The following is a 20,364-nucleotide window of genomic DNA, read 5'->3' on the forward strand; positions in this document are numbered from 1 at the left end:
CCCTCCCTCCCTGGCTGGATCCTGAGTGGGAAGAAGCCTGAGGAGGGAAGGCATAGCTGCTAGAGATGAGGGGAGCTTGTGGCTTGGGCGCGCCTGCCCCACGGGCCACTCAGCTGGCGCAGCGGTTTATGGAACCGTGACACGAAAGGGGGTGGGTTTCTTTCTTTTTTTTTTTTTTAAGATTTTATTTACTTATTTGACAGACAAGTAGGCAGAGAGGCAGGCAGAGACAGAGAGAGGAGGAAGCAGGCTCCCTGCTGAGCAGAGAGCCCGATGTGGGGTTCAATCCCAGGACCCTGGGATCATGACCTGAGCCGAAGGCAGAGGCTTTAACCCACTGAGCTACCCAGGCGCCCCAGGGGGTGGGTTTCTACCATGGTCTCAGAGCCACCTCACAGTCCTGGATCTGAGCATCGCAAGATCCCCTGTTAGATCCCCTCTGGGATCAGGACAGTAGCGGGGCTGAGTGGAGGCTCCGCAGAACCCCCTGTGTTTTGGTGCAGCCCGTATTTCCCCGCACCCCCTGAGCACTCAGTCCCCGCAGCACACTCCACGATGGCCAAGGGTTACCCGCGACACGCAGGGGGACGTCTGGGGCCGTGCCCTTTTTAGCCCTAGTGTGGTCCTATTAAAGTGTTGTCTTCCTTCCCGCCTAACCTTCCTGTTGGCTGTCTGTCTTCACACAGGTCCCTGGCGTCTGACACACAGCGAGCTGTAGGATAAGGACACACCGAGGCCGGCCTGCTGTCCCGAATCCACAGCCTCAGCGGGAACCAGCCGGACAAGCCTTCCTTCCACCCGGGCTCTGGCTGTGGTTCTCTTCACGTCTCAGTTTACTGTTGGTTTCCCCTTTCTTGGCTATTCTGTCTCTGTCCAAACCCTTCCTGATTGCCTTTCCTAGAGACAGACCTTAGAACGGTGGGCCAGGACTTGGGGCTTTATGGCCCTGCTCTCTGCAGCCCCAAGCCCGCAGCCCCTGCCCCCCCGTCTTCAAGGCACCACCCCTTAAAGAGGTGCCTGAAGGCATTAGCTTCTGAGAACCCACTTTCTTTCTGCATGACTAGCTTGTGAGGAGGGATGTAGGGAGAGAATTTCCAAGAATTTTCCACTTTTTCAAAAAACGTATGTGACTTATTTTTGGCTTTGAACTGAGAGCAAACTTTGTGGCATACAGCTCTGTGTACTTGTGCTCATCTGTGGGATCCAGAAAACTCCATGCAGCACCCCCTTTCCTGTCTGGGCTGTTTGTATAATTGTATATACATGTAGCAATAAATACGTTCTAACATCAGCCTGGGGCATTCCTTTCCACTTGGCTCCGCATCCCCACAGAAGGCCCCGGGTCCGGTTCTTGGCCTTGCTGATCTCACCAAGCGTTAGGTGTGGAGTAACCCGGTGTTTGGAGAAAGAGGCTTGAGGGTCCTGGTGGCAGAGCTGGGATGGGAAGCGGTGTTATGTCACTAAGGGGCACCAGTCCTGGTGCTCTGGGGTACCTCAAAGGTCCAAGGCCTGAGGCTCAGAGGATCAGGTGACCGTTTGCCTTCTGAGCTATGTCAACAGTCCCTCCAAGAAAGTCTGGGGCTACAATGATAGGACAGACACCTACGGGTGCACAGTTACTTCTTAAAGCTTTTCAGAAAAAACACACACACAAAATACGCCCTATGATACTGAATTTTGCATCTGTTCCCGATGTTTTTCAAGGGTACTAAATTGTTTCAGAAACCGTGTCCTCCTAAAGGGGACACGAGAGCAAATAACCTCTTTATTTGGCAGGGGTAGTGCTGTTTGTCACACGAGGAGAATTTGTTCCCAAGCGGTCTCATGGTTCATTTGAAATCTTTGGTTCTCAGGCATTTTTAGAACTTAAAAGAGAATCACATACATTGTTGTGGTTTCTCATCAAATTGCTATTTCTCCGTCTCTTCTTCAATGTCGAACGGAAATCCAGGTAAAAGGTGAAACCCTTCAGCACCTGGCCTGCCGTGGGGCCAAAGGGGCCGGTCCTAGGTCGGCATTTGAAAAACAACTTTTTCTGGATTAAAGCCACATGGCCTGAGCGCCCGAGGAAACCTCGCGGTCCGGCCGGGGAATGGCTGGTCTCCACCTTGTAACAGACCCCTCGGCACCTGCGGCCTGGAGACCAGGGATAGAGAAGGCACAGTGAGGGCTGCGCCTCCCACCGTGAATTCCCGGGAGAGAAGGCCGCACAGACCTTCCTACACATGGAGTGTGGCCAGGACCTCAGGGTGGGGGGAGAAGGGTGTTTAAAAAGATACGCGACAGGGGGCACCTGGGTGGCTCAGTGGGTTAAAGCCTCTGCCTTCAGCTCAGGTTATGATCCCAGGATCCTGGGATCGAGTCCCGCATCGGGCTCTCTGCTCAGCGGGGAGCCTGCTTCCTCCTCTCTCTCTGCTTACTTGCGATCTCTGTCAAATAAATAAATAAAATCTAAAAAAAAAAAAAAAAAGATACGCGACAAATTATCAGTTGCTTCGGGTGATAGGGTGTTAACAGATAAGCCCTGTCCCAGAGCCTGCGGTGTAGCCCACACTGCACAGGCTTGTCCCCGGAGCCCTGGAGGCTGGGGGAGCGCCCGCCTCTGGTCTCACACCCGGGCACAGCCGGCAGGACCTCTGAGGGGGTGTCAGGGCCTGGCTGCGTCTCTCCAGCCTTCTGCACCCCATTCGTCAGCTGCGAAGTGCAGTGTTTGCCCCGAGCGATTTCTGAGAGCCCTTCTGTTCTTCAGTCTCTCCTCCTTGGGCCAATGGAAGGGGGCGGGGGGCGGGCATCCCTTCAGTGCTCCAGGCCACGGTGGTGGGGATGGCAAAAATGGGCCATTGAGAGGCAGGAGATAGTTAGGAAGGGGAAAGGCCAGTCCAAGCACCGCCCCTCGGACCACCTGTGAGTAGACGAGGGCCTCGGCTCTCACTTTGCACGTCCCACTGGCTTTCTTCTCGGGCTGTTTTGCGGAGGGCAGCAGGATGGCAGTTGACACCTGTCCTTGGGACAGACAGGAAGCAAACGCCACCTTCTTCGCGAACCGCCCACCCCTACCATGAAGGGCTCCGTGTGGCCCTTGGGTCCTGCTCACGCAAAGCTGACGGGACGTAGCGACCACCAGGGAGAAAGGCTGGCTCCTTCCAGTCACCGGCTGTCACAACACAGGGTGTTAAGGACCGTGTTGGCGTGGGGGAGGGGCGTCTCCCTCCGTGGGCCTCGGGCGCGGGATACTCCTGCGTCTCGGCCCGCCTGTTCCCTCTGCAGGCAGGTGGGATGAGTGGGCTTGGAGAGGAGCGGGGCACCCGGGGGCTCGCCTCCCCTCCCCACTTTGCGGGGCGCTCTCTGCAGGAAGCTCGCTAAGCGTGTCGGAGTGCGGCTCTGGCGCGGCCGGGGGTCCGGGTCGCCCCGCCGAGCGCTCGCGCGGCTGATGGGCGGCAGCTGAGATGCTCGCGCCCGCGCTCGCCTGCGGCCCCGCACCTGCCGGCCGTGTAAAACGCAGACGCCGGCTCCGCTCCCGCACTTTCGGATGCCCCGGCAGGCGCGGGGCTCCGGGGTTCGTTCCTCGGATCAACTTCCCGGGGCGCCTGCGGGGCCGGGGCCCCGTTTCCAGACGCGGGGGGCGCGCGGCGTGGAGAAGGCGCCCCCTTTCCTGCCCGCGAGTCTCAGGACCGGGTGTTCTGGCGGCGGAGTCGCGTCCCCGCGGCGGCCGGAGCCCGCAGACCTTCCCGGGCCGGCGGGAGCAGCTGCGAACATCAGTGTCGGCTCTCACCGGGGCCTCGGGGAGGCTCACACGGTTATAAAGTCCCCCCCGCTCTGTTCCCAGTAGAACGTGGGAGGAGCCCGCGGCGGCCGGACGGCAGGCCGGGGAGGCCGGTTTCAAAACTCGCTCGGAGAGGCCTGGGCACGGGCGGCCTTGAACCCCGGCTTCGCAGTCATGCGGGAGCGGCTGCAGTTTGAAAACTTTTCCTTGACCAGGAGATACCAACGTTTGCATATTAGCGCCCAGGCTAAGAATCTTCAAACACCTGAATGTACCCGTGCAATGAGCATAAAATCAGGGGAGGAAAATATGTGAGCCCCAGAGTGTCGCTGGCTCTTCCCAGGCACCAGACCCCCTTCTTCAGGTGAGTGCCGCTGCACAATTCTAACCGGGAGGGAAGTTTTACCCCTTGGTACTTTACAGAAATGCAGACATTCAGCATGTGAATTCTTTAGTGTCTGGTTTCTCCTACTTAAAAACTCAGGAATTCTTAAAAATCACTTTTCCCCATCTGCCCTGTTGACTCGCGCACAGCCGTCCCCCCATCACACCCCCCCCCCCCCCCCCGGGCCCCCGGGCCCCTGCCCCCGCCCCCCCCGCCCCTTTTCCTCCCCCCCCCCCCCCTACGGCCCCTCCCCCGCAACCCCGCCCCCCTGTCCCCCCGGCCCCGGGTTGGCCCCCCCCCCCCAGCCCCTCCGGCCCCAGGATGTTGGCCGTGTCTGGACGTATTTCCCATGGTTGGGCACTGGTGGGCAGGATGAAGGAGCTCCCAGGCCCAGTGTCCACAGTGGCACGACTGGGCACCCTCCACCCACACGGGGTGGGGGTGTTCCTGGTACACAGGAGCCATGTCCTCCTCCCCCCAGGGTGACGCCTGTGCAGGGAGATGGCCACACAGGACTAAGGGCAGCCGCCTGTGCCCTCAAGGGGGCCCAGTGACAGGAAGGCAAGGACATGTAGACATGAGCAGGTTATGGTCTGGTGGCAGAGGAGGAAAGGGGCTGAGCTGGGTATGGCACCCCCTCCCCAGCCTAAGCAGCCTAAAGGCTGCTTGTCCAGCACGCTTCTCCCTGCCCCCAGACCTCGGGTGCCTCTGGGAGGAGGCGTGTGCACCCAGACCTCTCACCCCTGCCCCTCACTGTGACATTCCTGGAGTTGTGGTTAGACCAAGGAGAAGGCAACCACCCAGTCCCTCTCATCTCTGGCCTCACAGCGGATGTCCCCAGGGCTCTGAAATGAGCCTTCCTTAAAGTCCAACTCCACCATTTTCTCCTCTGTGGCTTGGGGCAATTCGTTTAACCTCTCTGGACTTAAAATCGTTCTCTCCAGATCAAGTCAGTAGCTGCTCCAAACCTCATTTGGTTCCTTTTGGCTGAAATGAACTCAGCAATGTTCGTTGTACACAGTCCTGGGGCGGCCTGCTCTCCTCGCCGCAGGTGGCTTGTTCCAGAAGGTGCCCTACAGGCAGAGCCAAAGAGCTCTGGTATCCACTCTGACAAACACCCCCTCCCCCTCGCCCCCGGCAATGAGAATGACCTTCACCTGAGGGAACACTCGTCTCTGGTTTATTCATCCCACTGCTGTGCTTGGGGCCGGGGAGGAGGCAGGTGCGCCCTCACCGTAGAACTGGGAATTGCCCCCTGTCCTCCAGGGAAGCTACCCCCACAGCCGGCCTCGCTGCTGCGTCCCCTCCCATCGTCTGCTTTCTCTCAGGCTCTGGCCTAGTCCTGAAGTCAGCCAGCAGGGTGAGGGGGAGCTCTGGGAGGGACAAGGAGGCTCCTGGAGTGTGGGGATGGTCCCGAGACACATGACTTATACTCGGATCATCGAACGTTGACTCTGGGGTCCCAGTGTCCTGAGCCTGAGTGTGAGGTGACTAACCATGTCTGGGAGTAGAATCTGCCTGTTTCTCCAGGCGGCTGCTATGGGGGCGGGGTGTCCTCTTGACAACCTTGGCTATGTGGTAAGCAGGCCCCGATGCCTGCTTGTCTGCGCTCTGTTGGGAGAGGTTGCTCCACTCCGGATGGCACATTCCAGGTCCTGATTGTGCCCCTTGTCCTCTCTGGGGATACCCTTCAAATTCCTACATCTGACACTAGGGTAAGGGGCCAGGACCCCTTTCCTAACCAGGCCCCGATGCTCTCCCACCAATCTCCTCTGCTCTTTCTGCTTCTTGCCCCCCGAGGAGGAGGTAGTGGAGGGTCCTGGGGAAGAACTGGGTACCCAAGCGGCTCAAGGCCTTAGAGCCGAGTTAGGACCCACTGCCCTGAGACCTAGAGTGTGTGCATGTGTGTGGAGCCTGGATCCCGGCCCCCGCCTAAGCTGTGCTCCCTCAGCCAGACCTAGACACATTTGAAGGTGACGCCTGGGATGCGGCCACAGAGGAAGTTTGTCCCTTGGTTCATCGTCTATGTACTGAGATTCAAGTAAATCCCGTCCCTGCCTTAATGGAGTCTATGTTCTAACCCGGGGAGATGAGCACATGTTAAGTAAGAGGGTGGTAATTGCTCCAGAGAATGGGGCATGTCCCAGCAGATACTGGCAATGCGATTTTTAGAACGCCTGTTACTGAGGTAGGGCTGACCTACAATGCTCTATTCATTTCGGGGGCCCAGTAGACTCCACAATTCAAGACACTATGCAGTGGTCAGCAGCATAAGTTTAGTTGCCTTCTGTCCCTCTAAAACATGGTTATGATATCATTGACTGTATTCCTAGGCAATACTTTATATCACTGGGACTTATTCTAGAACTGGAAGTAAATACCTCTTAACCCCCTTCACCTAGTTTGCTGATCCCACCATCACACCCCCAGCCTGGCAGTCCTGGTTTGTTCTCGGTGTTTGGAAGTCCGTCTGTGTTGGTTTGTTACTCAGATCGCACGTATCCGTGATATCCTCTGGCATTTGTCTATTTCTGGATGACAAATTCCACTTCAGCCTAGTTCCCTGGAGGTGTGTGCATGTTGCCAAGAAAGGCAAGAATTTAACCTTCTTTATGGCTGAGTAATGTTCCACGTTACATATACCAATGCTTTTTAACCATTTATTGATGGTCACAGGTTTCTTCCCTAATTGGCTAACGTAAATACTGATGCAATAAACATGTTTGGAGGTACATGGTTTTGAATTAGTATTTTTGTTATGCTTGATAAGTACACAGTAGCAAAATTACCGGATGGTATGGGATATCTCCTTTTATGGGATGATTCTTCTCCTTCTATGGGATTTTTGGAGGGACCTCCATACGGTCTTCCATGGCGTCTATAAGAATTGACTTTCCCACCCACTGTGCACAATGATTCCCTTTTCTCCACATTCTGGCCAACACTTGTTAATTTCACGCTTTTGATATCAGCCATTCTGACGGGGGGAAGGTGATATCTCCTTGTACTTCTCAATTGCATTTCCCTGATGAGTGATGTTGAGTGTCTCTTCATGTGTCTGTTGGCCATCTGCATGTCTTCTTTAGAAAATGTCTGTTTGGGCCCTCTGCCTGGTTTTCCATCAGATCATTTATTGGTTGGTGGGTTGGTATTGAATTGTATCAGTTCTTGATTGATATTTTGGGTATTAAGTCCTCACGGGTTATATCATTGGCAAACATGCCCCAGTCAGTACTTGGCTTTCATTGAGTTGATGGTTTCCTTCGCTGTGCAAAAGCTTTTTATTTTGGTGTATCCCTAGCATTTATTTTTGCTTTAGTGTTTAATTTTTATTTTGCCTGAGGAGACATGTCTCGGAAAATGTTGCTGGGCCGATGTCTAAGAGATCACTGCCTATGTCTTGTAGGAGTTTTATGGTCTCAGGTCTGACATTTAGGTCTTTAATCCATGGTGGGTTTATTGTTGTGGATGGTGTAAGAGTGCTTCCTTCTTTTGCAGGTGGCTGGCCAGTTTCTCCAATGCCATTTACTGTAGAGCCTGTCTTTTCCCCATTGTATGTTCTCGCCTCCTTTGTCTTAGGTTAATTGACCATGAGTGTGAGTCTAATTCTAGGCTCTGGTTCTGTTCCATTGACATATGTTTCTCTTTTTGTGCCAGTAGAATACTGTTTCGACTATGTTAGTTTTGCAGTAAACCTTGAATCTGGGACTATGACATCTCCAGCCTCTTTGTTCTTCCTCCTGGTTGCTTTGGCTCTTTGGAGTCTCTTGTGGTTCCATGGACAATTTAGGATTACTTATCCTTTAAGGAATGCTATTGGTGTTTTGATACAGATGACTTGGAATCTGTAGGTTGCTTTTGGGAGGATGGACCTTGGAACAAAATTCTTCCATTCCACGAGCATGGACTATCTTTCCATTCGTTTGTGTTCTCTTCAGTTTCCTTTGTGTGTGTTTCATAGATTTCAGAGTACAGGTCTTTAACCTTCTTGGCTGAGTTGATGCCTAGGTATTCTCTTTGATGCATTGGATCTGAAATCATTTCCTTCATTAGTTATCTGCTACTTGGTGATTAGTATGTAGAAATGCAAGAGATTTCTCTGTATGAATCTTGCGTCCTGCCACTTCCTTGAATTCACATCTTCTAATGTTCTTTCGGAGGAGTCCTTAGGGTTTTCTAGGTATAGTATCGTGTCATCTGCAAAAAGTGATGGTTTTCTTCCTCAGCAATCTGGATGCCTTTATTTCTTCTCCTTGTGGGGTTGCTGTGGCTAGGAGTTGTGATACTACCTTGCGTCAAAGTGCTGAAAGTGAACATTGTTGTCCTTCTGTTCCTGATTTTTCACCACTGGTCATGATGCCAGTGTCTTTGTCACACATGGCTTTAATTATGCTGAGGTATGTTCCCTTGAAAACCACTTTTTTTGTTTTTGTGATCAACTCATGCGGAGTGTTGATATTGCTACTTTTGTATCTATGGAGATATTTGCCTTACTGTTATCTTTCATTTTGTTAATGTGGTATATTATTTATTTTTTAATATCACCCTTGTATTTCTTGGAATAAAGAATTGTTCATGTTAAGTGATTATTTTAATATATTTCTGAATGTCGTTCATTACTATTTTATGGAGGTACTTTATGTGTGTTTATCTGGTTTATTTGCCTGTAGTTCCTTTTATTATAATAACTGGTTTTGGCCTTGGGTAATTTTTCTTTTTAAGGATGTGTTTGGAATATTTTTTTATTTTTTTTTAATAGCTTGAGAATAGAAAATAATGCTTCTTGAATTTCTCATTGCATTTGCGTTTTAACCCACGTATCCCTGGACTTGGATTTGTTGAGGGTTTTTTTTTTTAATTACCTCTTCAATTTCATTATTAATTTTTCTATTCAGATTTTCCATCTATTTTTGGGGAGATATTGTTGTAATTCTTTGTTTCCTTTTTGTTACTAGATATTTTGGTATATATAAATATACATATACATGTGTATATATATATCAAAGTTGTCTCTTCTAATGGTTTCTAATTTCTATGGTGTCAAGTATTACTTTTGTGCTTTCACTTCTGATTTTTTTCCTTTTTTTATTCTTCATGAATCTAGCTTAAAGTTTATCAATTTATTTAAATTTCAAATATCCAGCTTTGGTTTCATTGATTTCTTTTCCTTTAGTTTCTTCTTTCATTATTTCAACTCTGATTTTGATTATTTTAGTTTTTCTACTAATGTGATTCATTTGTTCTTCTAGTTCATTTAGTTGTAATATTAATTATTTTTTGCCATTTTTCTTTTTTTGGCTAATTTTTTTTTATTAACATATAATGTATTTTGTGATTGAGTTCTAGTTTCAGAGCACTGTGGTCTGAAAATATGCAGGGAATGACCCCAATCTTTTGGTACTGGTTGAGACCTGATCTGTGAACCAGAATTTGATCTATTCTGGAGAATGTTCTATGTACACTAGAGAAGAATGTGTATTCTATTGTTTGGGATGGGATGTTCTGAATATATCTGTGATGTCCATTTGGTCCAGTGTGTCATTTAAGGCCTTTATTTCCTTGTTGATCTTTTCCTTGGATAATCTGTTCATTTCAGTGAGGGGGGTGTTAAAGTCCCCTACTATTATTCTATTATTGTCGATGTGTTTCTTTGATTATGTTATTAATTGGTTTATATAGTTGGCTGCTCCCATGTTAGGGGCATAGATATTTAAAATTGTTCTTGTTGGATAGGTCCTTTAGGTATGATATAGTGTCCTTCCTCATCTCTTATTATAGTCTTTGGCTTAAAATCTTAATTTTTCTGATGTAAGGATTGCCACCCCAGCTTTGTTTTGATGTCCATTAGCATGGTAACTGGTTTCCCACCTCCTCACTTTAAATCTGGAGGTGTCTTTGGATCTAAAATGAGTTTCTTGGGGTGCCTGGGTGGCTCAGTGGGTTAAAACCTCTGACTTCAGCTCAGGTCATGATCCCAGGGTCCGGGGATCAAGCCCTACATCGGACTCTCTGCTCCTTGGGGAGCCTGCTTCCTCCTCTCTCTCTCTCTGCCTGCCTCTCTGCCTGCTTGTGATCTCTGTCAAATAAATTTTAAAAAAAGAATCTTAAAATGAGTTTCTTGCAGACAGCATATCAATGGGTATTGTTTTTGTTTTTTTATCCATTCTGATACCCTGTGTCTTTTGATTGGGGCATTTAACCCATTTACATTTAGGGTAACTATTGAAAGATATGAATTTAGTGCCATTGTATCACCTGTAAGGTGACTGTTACTGTATATTGTCTCTGTTCTTTTCTGGTCTGTTACTTCTTAAGCTCTCTCTTTGCTTAGAGGACCCCTTTTAATATTTCCTATATGGCTGGTTTGGTGTTTGCAAATTCTTTTAGTTTTAGTTTGTCCTGGAAGCTTTTTACATCTCTCCTTCTATTTTCAATGACAGCTTAGCTGGATATAGTATTCTTGGTTGCATATTTTTCTCATCTAGTGCTCTGAATATATCATGCCAGTCAGTCCTTTCTGGCCTGCCAGGTCTCTGTGGATTGGTCTGCTGCCAACATAATATTTCTACTGTTTTATGTTACAGACCTCTTGTCCCAGGCTGCTTTCAGGATTTTCTCTTTGTCACTGAGACTTGTAAGCTTTACTAGTAGATGACAGCTTGTTGACCTATTTTTATTGATTTTTGAGGGGGTTCTCTGTGCCTCCTGTATTTTGTTGCTTGTTCCCTTCTCCAAATTAGGAAATTTCTCTACTATAATTTGCTCCAATATACCTTCTGCCCCTCTCTCTCTTTTTTTTTTTCCTTCTTCTGGGATCCCGATTATTCTAATCTTGTTTTGTCTTATGGTATCACTTATCTCTCAAATTCTCCCCTCGTGGTCCACTAGTTGTTTGTGTCTCTTTTTCTCACCTTCTTTATTCTCCATTATTTGGTGTTCTATATCATTGATGCTCTCTTCTGCCCCATTCATCCTAGCAGTAAGAGCCTCCATTTTTTTATTGTACCTCATTAGTAGCATTTTTTATTTCAACTTGGTTAGATTTTAATTCTTTTATTTCTCCAGAAAGGGATTTTATTTCTCCAGAAAGGGATTCTCTAGTATCTTTTATGCTTTTTTTTAAGCCAAGCTAGCATCTTTATAATCATTATTCTGAGCTCTAGTTTTGACATCTGACTAATGTCCATTCCATATTGATTACATCCCTAGCCATTGGTCCATACTGATTACATCCCTAGCCATTGGTACTGTGTGTTGTTCTTTTTTCTGAGGTGAGTTTTTCCATCTTGTCATTTTATCCAGAGAAGAATAGATGAATGAGGGAACAAAATACCAAAAGGGTAGCAACAACCCCAGAAAAATATGCACTAACCAAATCAGAAGAGACCTGAAACTGGGGGGAAAAGGAGAAAAAAATATATGTATGTGTGTATATATGTATATGTATATACACACATACATATATATAAAATGTACATATGTATTATGATTAGGCTGATGAATAGAGCAGAGCCACACACTTGATTTTGGGTGTAGTTTAGTCTGTTAGAAGAAAATGCCTTTAAAGAAAGAAAAACTTACATATATACAAAAATATGGGTGAACATGATGAAGGGATGGAATATGACTGTAAAGATGAAAATTAAAAAAGATTTTATGAAAAGGAATTGATAAGTTGGTTGAAAAAAGAAAAAAAAGTGTGATCAGGCTGGAGACTAGAACAAAGCCATATGCTAGATTTAGGGTATATTTTGTTCTGTTAGAAGAAACTGTATCCCAAAATTTTAAAGAAAAAGTTTTCTGTATACAAAAATAAGGTTAAATACAATGAAGAAATAAAATGTGACTATCAATGAAAATTTAAAAGATTTTAAAAAAGGTATTGATAAGATAAAATAAAGAGGTTAGAATAGGAAAAGGGAAAAATTAAAAAGAATAGATTAAAAAAATTGAAAAAATTTAACTTGGAAAGACTAAAGAATCATGGGAAAATGCCATGAATTCTAAGTGCAGTATTCTCTGATCTCTGAAGTTTTGCCATTCTCATTGATTGGTGAACTTGGTCTTGGCTGGATGTTCTTGCTGATCTTCTGGGTCATGGGCCTGTTGCAGTGATTCTTAAATGTCTTTGCCTGAGGTGGAACTGCACTGCCCTTGCCAGGGGCCGGGCTGAGTAATCTGCACAGTTTTGGTCTCGGGAGCTTTTGTTCCCTGATCGCTTTCTGCTTTCTGTACTGCTTTGGAGGATGGGAATGAAGATGGCGGCCGCCCAGTCTCCAGCCTGGAGGTGCTGAGAGCTCAGGCCACACTCCTCAGTGTGCCCTCAGAGAAAAGCCCTCAGTCCCTCCCGTCTCCCTGGTCTCCAGCAGCACTTGTGCTCCCCTGGCCTGTGACTGAGCATTTCTGTCTCTGACACACGGCCCCGTTTGGAGTCTCCAAACCCAGCAGATTCCTGCTGCTCGCTCTTGTGCCCATTCTCCCGGAGGAGGAAGGAGGAGGATCTCCCCAGATCTGCCACTTGTGGGGTCCCTGCTTGAAAAGCAGTGGCCCGACTGTGCCTCGGATCATGGATCATGGTTTAAGGTAACCCCAAGATGACAGTCCCCCTCAGCTCCAACTCTGCAGCGGCTTCCCAGCTCTGATCCTTGGCAGCTCTGCCAGACTCAGACACCCCTGGTCTTTCTGTGACCCCATGGGACCTGAGACCACACTGTCCCCACGAGTGTTCCACCCTTCATTTAGCCTCTGCAGTGATGTCCATCAGTGGAGCAGACTTCTAAAAGTTCTGATTTTGTGCACCGCTGCTCCACTGCTAGCCGGGAGCCGGCGCCTCCCCCCACGGTCTCTCTTACCGTCGCTACGGATTCATTTCTCCACACGTCCTGCCTTCCAGAAAGTGGTCGCTTTTGTGTTCCTAGAATTGCTGCTCTTCTCTTTGATCTCCTGTTGAGTTTGTAGGTGTTCAGAATGGTGTGATAACTATCACGCTGAACTCCTGGGACCTGATGAAATTTAGGTCTCTTGTTCCTCCTACCCTTTCTTACATTTATTGATGCTTGTTTTATGGCCTCACATGTGATCTATCTTGGAAAATACTCCATAGGTACTTGAAAAGAATGTGTATTCTGTTTGGTGTTTTCTTTTTTTTTTTTTTTTTTAAGATTTTATTTATTTGACAGAGATCACAAGTAGGCAGAGAGAGAGGGGGAAGCAGGCTCCCTGCTGAGCAGAAAGCCCCATTCGGGGCTCAATCCCAGGACCCTGAGATCATGACCTGAGCTGAAGGCAGAGGCTTAACCCACTGAGCCACCCAGGCGCCCCTCTGTTTGGTGTTTTGATGACTATTCTGTACATATTTGTTAATTCATCTTATTGTAATGTGTCATTCAAAGATACTGTTTTCTTTTTAAAATTTTAATATTTAATTCAGTGGCCCAAATATTATGTCATGTCATTGTGCAATCAAGGCAAATGTGTCGATTTAAAAAATGTCTCCTATTCTATTTGAGTCGATTTTTGAACTTTCTAACCCTATTCCATGAATCTATGTGGGGACTCTCTCAACAGTATCATGAGTGTGGTACTTTATCTTGAAGTGAGGTAGTGGCTTTTTAATTATCAAACATTCCAAGGAAAGGTTAATGTGAAAAAAACAAAGTTAAAAGAAATTCCAAAACTATTGGATCGTTTCTCTTGTGCATTGAATTTGAGAGAAATGTTGGCAGTGTGGTTGCATGTATGTTTAAACCCCATTGTGACCCTCCTTGATACAGATTGAAGTTTCATATCCTATATGTCAATCCTGAATTTTTGGTGTTTTTTAAATTATGGTAGTTAACATACAGCATTTTATTAGTTTCAGGTTTACAACCTTTTTTGGAGGGGTGTTGAGATATGTAAGTTCTTTCTATATTTTGGATACTAATACTTTATCAGATATGTCATTTGCAAATATCTTCTCCCATTCAGTAGGTTGTCTTTTAGTTTTGTTGGTTGTATCCTTTGCTGTGCAGAAACTTTTTATTTTGATGTAGTCTCAAAAGTTTATTTTTGCTTTTATTTTTCTTGCTTCAGGAGCCATAGCTGGGAAAATGTTGCTAGGCCAGTGTCCGAGACATTACTGCCTGAGCTCTGTTCTAGGGTTTTTATGGTCTCAGTTCTCATATTTAGAACTTTAATTAATTTTGAGTTTATTTTTGTGTATGGCATAATAAAGTGGTCCAGTTTCATTCTTTTACAGGTGGCTATCCAGTTTTCCCAACACCATTTATTTAAAAAAAAAATGTCTTTTCCCCCCATTGGCTATTCTTTCTCCTTTGTTGAAGATTAATTGACCATATAATTGTGGGTTTATTTCTGGGTTTTCTCCTCTGTTCCATTGACCTAATGGGTCTCTTTGGATGCCAGTATCATACTCTTTTGATTATTACAGCTTTGTAATATAACTCAAAGTATGGAATTATGATACTTCCAGCTTTGCTAATGCTTTTCAAAATTGCTTTGTCCATTTGGAGTCTCTTGTGGTTCCATATAAATGTTAGGATTGTAAGTTCTAGTTCTATGAAAAATGCTGTTGGTATTTTGTGTAGATTACTTTGGGTAGTATAGACATTTTTAAGAATATTTGTTACATAAAATAGAGCAAATATTTTAACAATATTTGTTCCATGAAGCATGAGCATGGAATGTCTTTCCATTTGTGTCATCTTCAATCTCCTTCATCAGTGTTTATAGATTTCAGATTACAGGTCTTTCACCTCCTTGGTTAAATTGATTCCCAGTTATTTTGTTATCTTTGGTGTAATTATAAATGGCATTATGTTCTTAATTTCTCTTTCTGTTGCTTCATTTGTAGCATGTAGATCTGCAACAGATTTTTGCACATTGATTTTGTATCCTGTGACTTCACTGAATTCATTTATCAGTTCTAGTAGGTTTTTGGTGTAGTCTTTAGAGCTTTTCTATATTTGCATCATATCCTATGCAAATAGTGACAGTTTTACTTCTTCCTTACCAATTTAGATGCTTTCAAGTTCTTTTTCTTGTGTGATTTTTGTGTCTAGAACTCCCAGTACTAGGTTGAACAAAAGTGGTGAGAGTGGACATCCTTGTTTTGTTCCTGACCTTTGGAGAAAGCTCTGTTTTTCCCCATTGAGTATGTTAGCTGTGGGTTTTTCCTACATGGACTTTATTATATTGAAGTATATTCCCTGTAAACCTGCTTTGTTGAGGGCATTTTATCATGAATGGATGTTGTACTTTGTCAAATGATTTTTCTGCATTTATTAATATGATCATACGATTTTATCCTTTGTCTTATTGGTGTGATGTATCACATTGATTGCTTTGCAAATATTGAACCACCCTTGCATCCCAGGAATAAATTCCACTCAATCTTAGTGAATGATTTCTTTAAATGCATTGCTGGGCTCATTTTGCTAGTATTTTGTTAAGGAATTTTGCATCTACATTCATAGGAGATATTGGCCTGTAGTTTGTCTTTTCTCTCTCACTCTCACTCTCTTTCTCTCTTTTTGTGGTGTTTTTATTTGGTTTTGGTATCAGGGTGATGCAAGTTTTAGAATGGATTTGGAATTTTTCCTTCTATATTTCAGAACAGTTTGAGAAGAGGAGGTATTAACTCTTCTTTGAATGTTTGGTAGAATTCACCTATGAAGCTTTGTGGTCCTGGACTGGTGTTCACTGGGAGTTATTTTATTACTTATTCAATCTCCTTGGTGATAATCTCTTCAAATTCTCTATTTCATCCTGGTTCAGTTTTGGAAGGTTACATGGTTCTAGGAGTTTATCCATTTCTTCTTGGTTGTCTAATTTGTTGGCATCTAGTTTTTCATAATATTCTCTGAAAATTGTATTTCTGTGGTGTTAGTTATTTATTCTTTCATTTGTGAATTTGAGTCCTTTTTCTCTTTTTGATGAGTCTGGCTAGTAGTGTATCAATTTTATTGATCTTTTCCAAGAACCAGCTCCTGGTTTCATTGACCTGTTCTATTGTTTTTTAGTTTCCATGTCATTTATTTCTGCTCTAGTCCTTATCATTTCCTTCCTTCTGCTAGTTTTAGGTTTTGTTTGTCATTCTTTTTCTAGCTCTTTTAAGTGTAAGTTAAGTTTGAGATTTTCCCTGTTTTTTTGAGGTAGGTCTGTATTGCTATAAACTTCCCTCTTAGAACGGTTTTTGCTCTATCCCAAAGGTTTTGGACTATTATGTTTTCATTTTTGTTTCTTTCCATGTACTTTTTAATTTCTTCTTTGATTTCTTAGTTGACCTGTTCATTATTAAGTAGCATGTTATTTAACTGCCATGTATGTGTGGTCTTTCTAGATTTTTTCCTTGTGGTTGATTTCTAGTTTCATAGCATTGCAGTCAGAAAAGATGTATGATATGAGTTTGATCTTTTTGAATTTGGTGAAACTTGTTTTATGGCCCAATATGTGATCTATTCTGGAGAATGTTCCATGTGCACTTGGAAATAATGTGGATTCCCCTGTTTGAGGATAGAATGTTCTGAATAGATCTGTTTAAGTCATCTGGTCCAATGTGTCATTCAAAGCCACTGTTTCCTTGTAGATTTTCTGTTTGGATGATCTGCCCATGGATGTAAGTGGGGGTTAAAGTCCTTTACTATTATTGAATGACTATAGATTAGTTCCTTTATGTTTGCTATTAATTGTCTTTATGTTTGCTATTAAATGTATTTGGGCATTCCTGTGGTGCATGCATAAATGTTTATAATTGTTGTGTCTTCTTGTTGGATTATCTCCTTTATTATTACATCATGTCCATTTCTCTGGTTATAGTCTGTTTTGTCTGGTATAAGTGTTGCTACTCTGGGTTTCTCTTGACATCCATTTGCATGACAGATGTTTCTCCATCCCCTCACTTTCGATCTGCAGATGTCTTTAGGTCTGGGGTGAGTCTCTTGTAGGCAGCATATAGATGGGTCTTGTTTTTTTATCCATTCTGTCATCCTGTGTCTTTTGATTGGAGCATGTAGTCCATTTACATTCAAAATAATTATTGATATGTATTTATTGTCCTCTTGTTACTTGTTTTGGTGCTGTTTTTGTAGTTTTACTCTGATCCTTCCCTTGCTCTCTTTCATGGTTTGCTAGTTTTCTTTAGTGATGTTTACTATAGTGATGATTTCTTTCTCTTATTCTTTGCATATCTGTTATATTTATTCTTTGCATATCTATTAGTAGTTTGTGATGTGGTTACCATTAGGTTTGTATATATCATCTGCATAGAACAATCTCTAAGAGGTTGATAGTCACTTAACTTTGAACCCATTCTCTACTCCCACTCTTCCCCTCCCCCAACAATTTAGGTATCAAGTGTCGTATTTTATATCTTTTTATTTTGTGACTCCCTTGATGAATATTTTACAAAAATTCTTAATTTTATTGCTTTTGTGTTTCCTGTTTTTCATCCTGTCACTTATGGTCTTTCCTTTCTACTTGCAGGGCTGGTTTAGTGGTCAAGAGTTTTTGTCTAGGAAACTCTTTATCTCTCCTATTCTGAATGACAGGCTTGCTGGGTTGAATTGTTGGCTCCAGATTTTTCCCTTTCAGCACAGATCTTATTTGCTAATTGATTTTCTTCCTGAATGCTATATCTATTAATGCAAGTGGGCTGTAAGGTCTCCTACTTTCATTGTATCTGGCAGTTCTCCCTTTTTGTCTGCGACTATTTCCTTATGCATGCATTTGCTTGAGTGAACCTATAATTGTTACATACTATTGTTGGATTTATTACTGTATAATGCTCTTCCTTGTCTCTTGTTATACTTTCTGTTTTAAAGTCTGTTTTGTCTGATGTAAGTATTCCTATCCCGATCTTTTTTTTTTCTTTCCTTTACATGGACAATCTTATTTCATCTGCTTATTTTTAATCTGTATGTTTCTTTAGGTCTGAAGTGAGTCTCTCACAGGCAATGTATAGATGGGTCTTTTAAAAATCCATTCCATCACACTTTTGATTGGAATATTTAAACCACTTAAATTAAAAGATATTGCTCTGAGGGTTGCTAGAGAGGAGGTGGGTGAGGAAATGGGGTAACTGTGACGGGCGTTAAGGAGGGCATGTAATGAGCACTAGATGTTGTAAACAACTGATTGAACTCTACCTCTGAAACTAATGATACATCATATGTTAATTGAATTTAAATAAAGTAAAAATTAAAAAGTTGCTGATAGGTATTTACTTATTGCTATTTTGTTAATTGTTTTCTTTTTTTTTTTATTACTCTTCTCTGTTTCTGTTTCTTGCTTGCTTGTGATTTATGAATTTCTTTCATGTTGTGCTTGAGTTTCTTTTTGTATTTTGTATATCTTTTATAGACTTTGGTTTGAGGTCGCCATGAAGTTCATATACAACCTCCTAAGTCTGTAGTAATCTAATATGAAATTGATAATTACTAAAGTTCAAAAACATTCTAACCAAACTCCATTTTTATCCCCCTCTATCCTCCCTTATCCCTCTCATATTTAATGTGTATGTTGTCATATTTTAGAAGTCCCTTAACTAATTTTTTGAATATAATTTTACCACTTTTGTTTTTCAGCCTTCATACTACCTTCATAAATTACTGACCTACTACCTTCACCATATGTTTGTTTTTACTCATAAAATTTTTTTCTTTTGTATTTTTGTCCTAATTATGGCCTTTTCTTTCCACTTAAAGAAATCATTTAACAGTTTTTGTAACGCTGGTTTGTTTGCTTGTTAATTTATTTTTTGGTGTAAAAAGTTGGTTTTATGGGGCACCTGAGTGGCTCAGTGGGTTAAGCCTCTGCCTTCGGCTCAGGTCATGATCTTGGGGTCCTGGGATTGAGCCCTGCATTGGGCTCTCTGCTCAGCAGGGAGCCTGCTTCCTCCTCTCTCTCTGCCTGCCTCTCTGCCTGCTTGTGATCTCTGTCTGTCAAATAAAAAAATAAAATCTTTTTTAAAAAGGTGGTTTTGGGGTGCCTGGGTGGTTAAAGCCTCTGCCTTCGGCTCAGGTCATGATCATGGGGTCCTGGGATCAAGCCCCGCATCGGGCTCTCTGCTCAGCAGGGAGCCTGCTTTCTCCCCTCTCTCTCTGCCTACTTGTGATCTCTGTCTGTCAAATAAATATATAAAATATATATTTTTAAAAAGGTGGTTTTATTAATGCATGGGTAAGACCCGTGGGCAGAAAGAGCTGTGTAAGTCTGGTTTAGTGGGGGATAAACTCTTTTAATTTTATGTTTGTCTGGGAAACTCTCTCTCTCTCCTTCAATTCTGAATAATAACTGCTTGGATTGTGTTTTTGGTTGTAGGTTTTTTCCTTTACTTTGGCTATATCATGTCATTCCTTTCTGGTTGTTGCATTTTCTGCTGGAAAATCAGTTGATAGTGTAGCTGTTGATAGGGTTTCCTTTATACATAACTAGTTGTTTTTCCCTTGCTGCTTTTAAAATTCTCTTTCCTTTTTTTTTTTAAGATTTTATTTATTTATTTATTTATTTGACAGAGCGAGATCACAAGTAGGCAGAGAGGCAGACAGAGAGAGAGGAGGAAGCAGGCTCCCCGCCAAGCAGAGAACCCGATGTGGGACTCGATCCCAGGACCCTGAGATCATGACCTGAGCCGAAGGCAGAGGCTTAACCCACTGAGCCACCCAGGTGCCCTCTCTTTCCATTTTTAATCTTTGACATTTTCATTATTATACACTGTGGCCTAAACCTCTTAGCATTCGTATTGTTCAAGTCCCTCTGTGCTTCCTGAACCTAGACATCTGTTTTCTTCTCCGCATTAGGGAAGCTTTCAGCTCTTATTTCTTCAAATAGATTTCCTATCCACTTCTTCCTCTTTTTCTCTTCCTTCTGGGACCCCCAAAACATGCATATTCTCTTGATATTATCCACGAGATGCATTCATTATCCTCATTTAAAAATATTCTTTCTTTCTTCTTTTTGCTGTATAGCCTGGGTGCTTTCCATTACCCTGTCTTCCAGATCATGGATTCTTTCTTCCACAGTCTCTAATCTGTTTGTTGATTCCCTCTTGTGTATTTTTCATTTGAGTTATTCTTTGATTCTGGTTGTTTCTTGTTCCCATTTGCTATCTGTTTGTTGAAGCTGTCATGGAGCTCATTCACTCTTGTCTCCAGTTGGGTAAGCATCTTTATGTCCATGTCTTTGAACTCTTTATTGGGTAGGTTGCTTTTCTCTG

Source organism: Enhydra lutris, unplaced genomic scaffold (assembly GCF_002288905.1).
Source record: "Enhydra lutris kenyoni isolate GAN:26980312 unplaced genomic scaffold, ASM228890v2 scaffoldscaffold34, whole genome shotgun sequence".
Classification (NCBI taxonomy): Eukaryota; Metazoa; Chordata; class Mammalia; order Carnivora; family Mustelidae; genus Enhydra; species Enhydra lutris.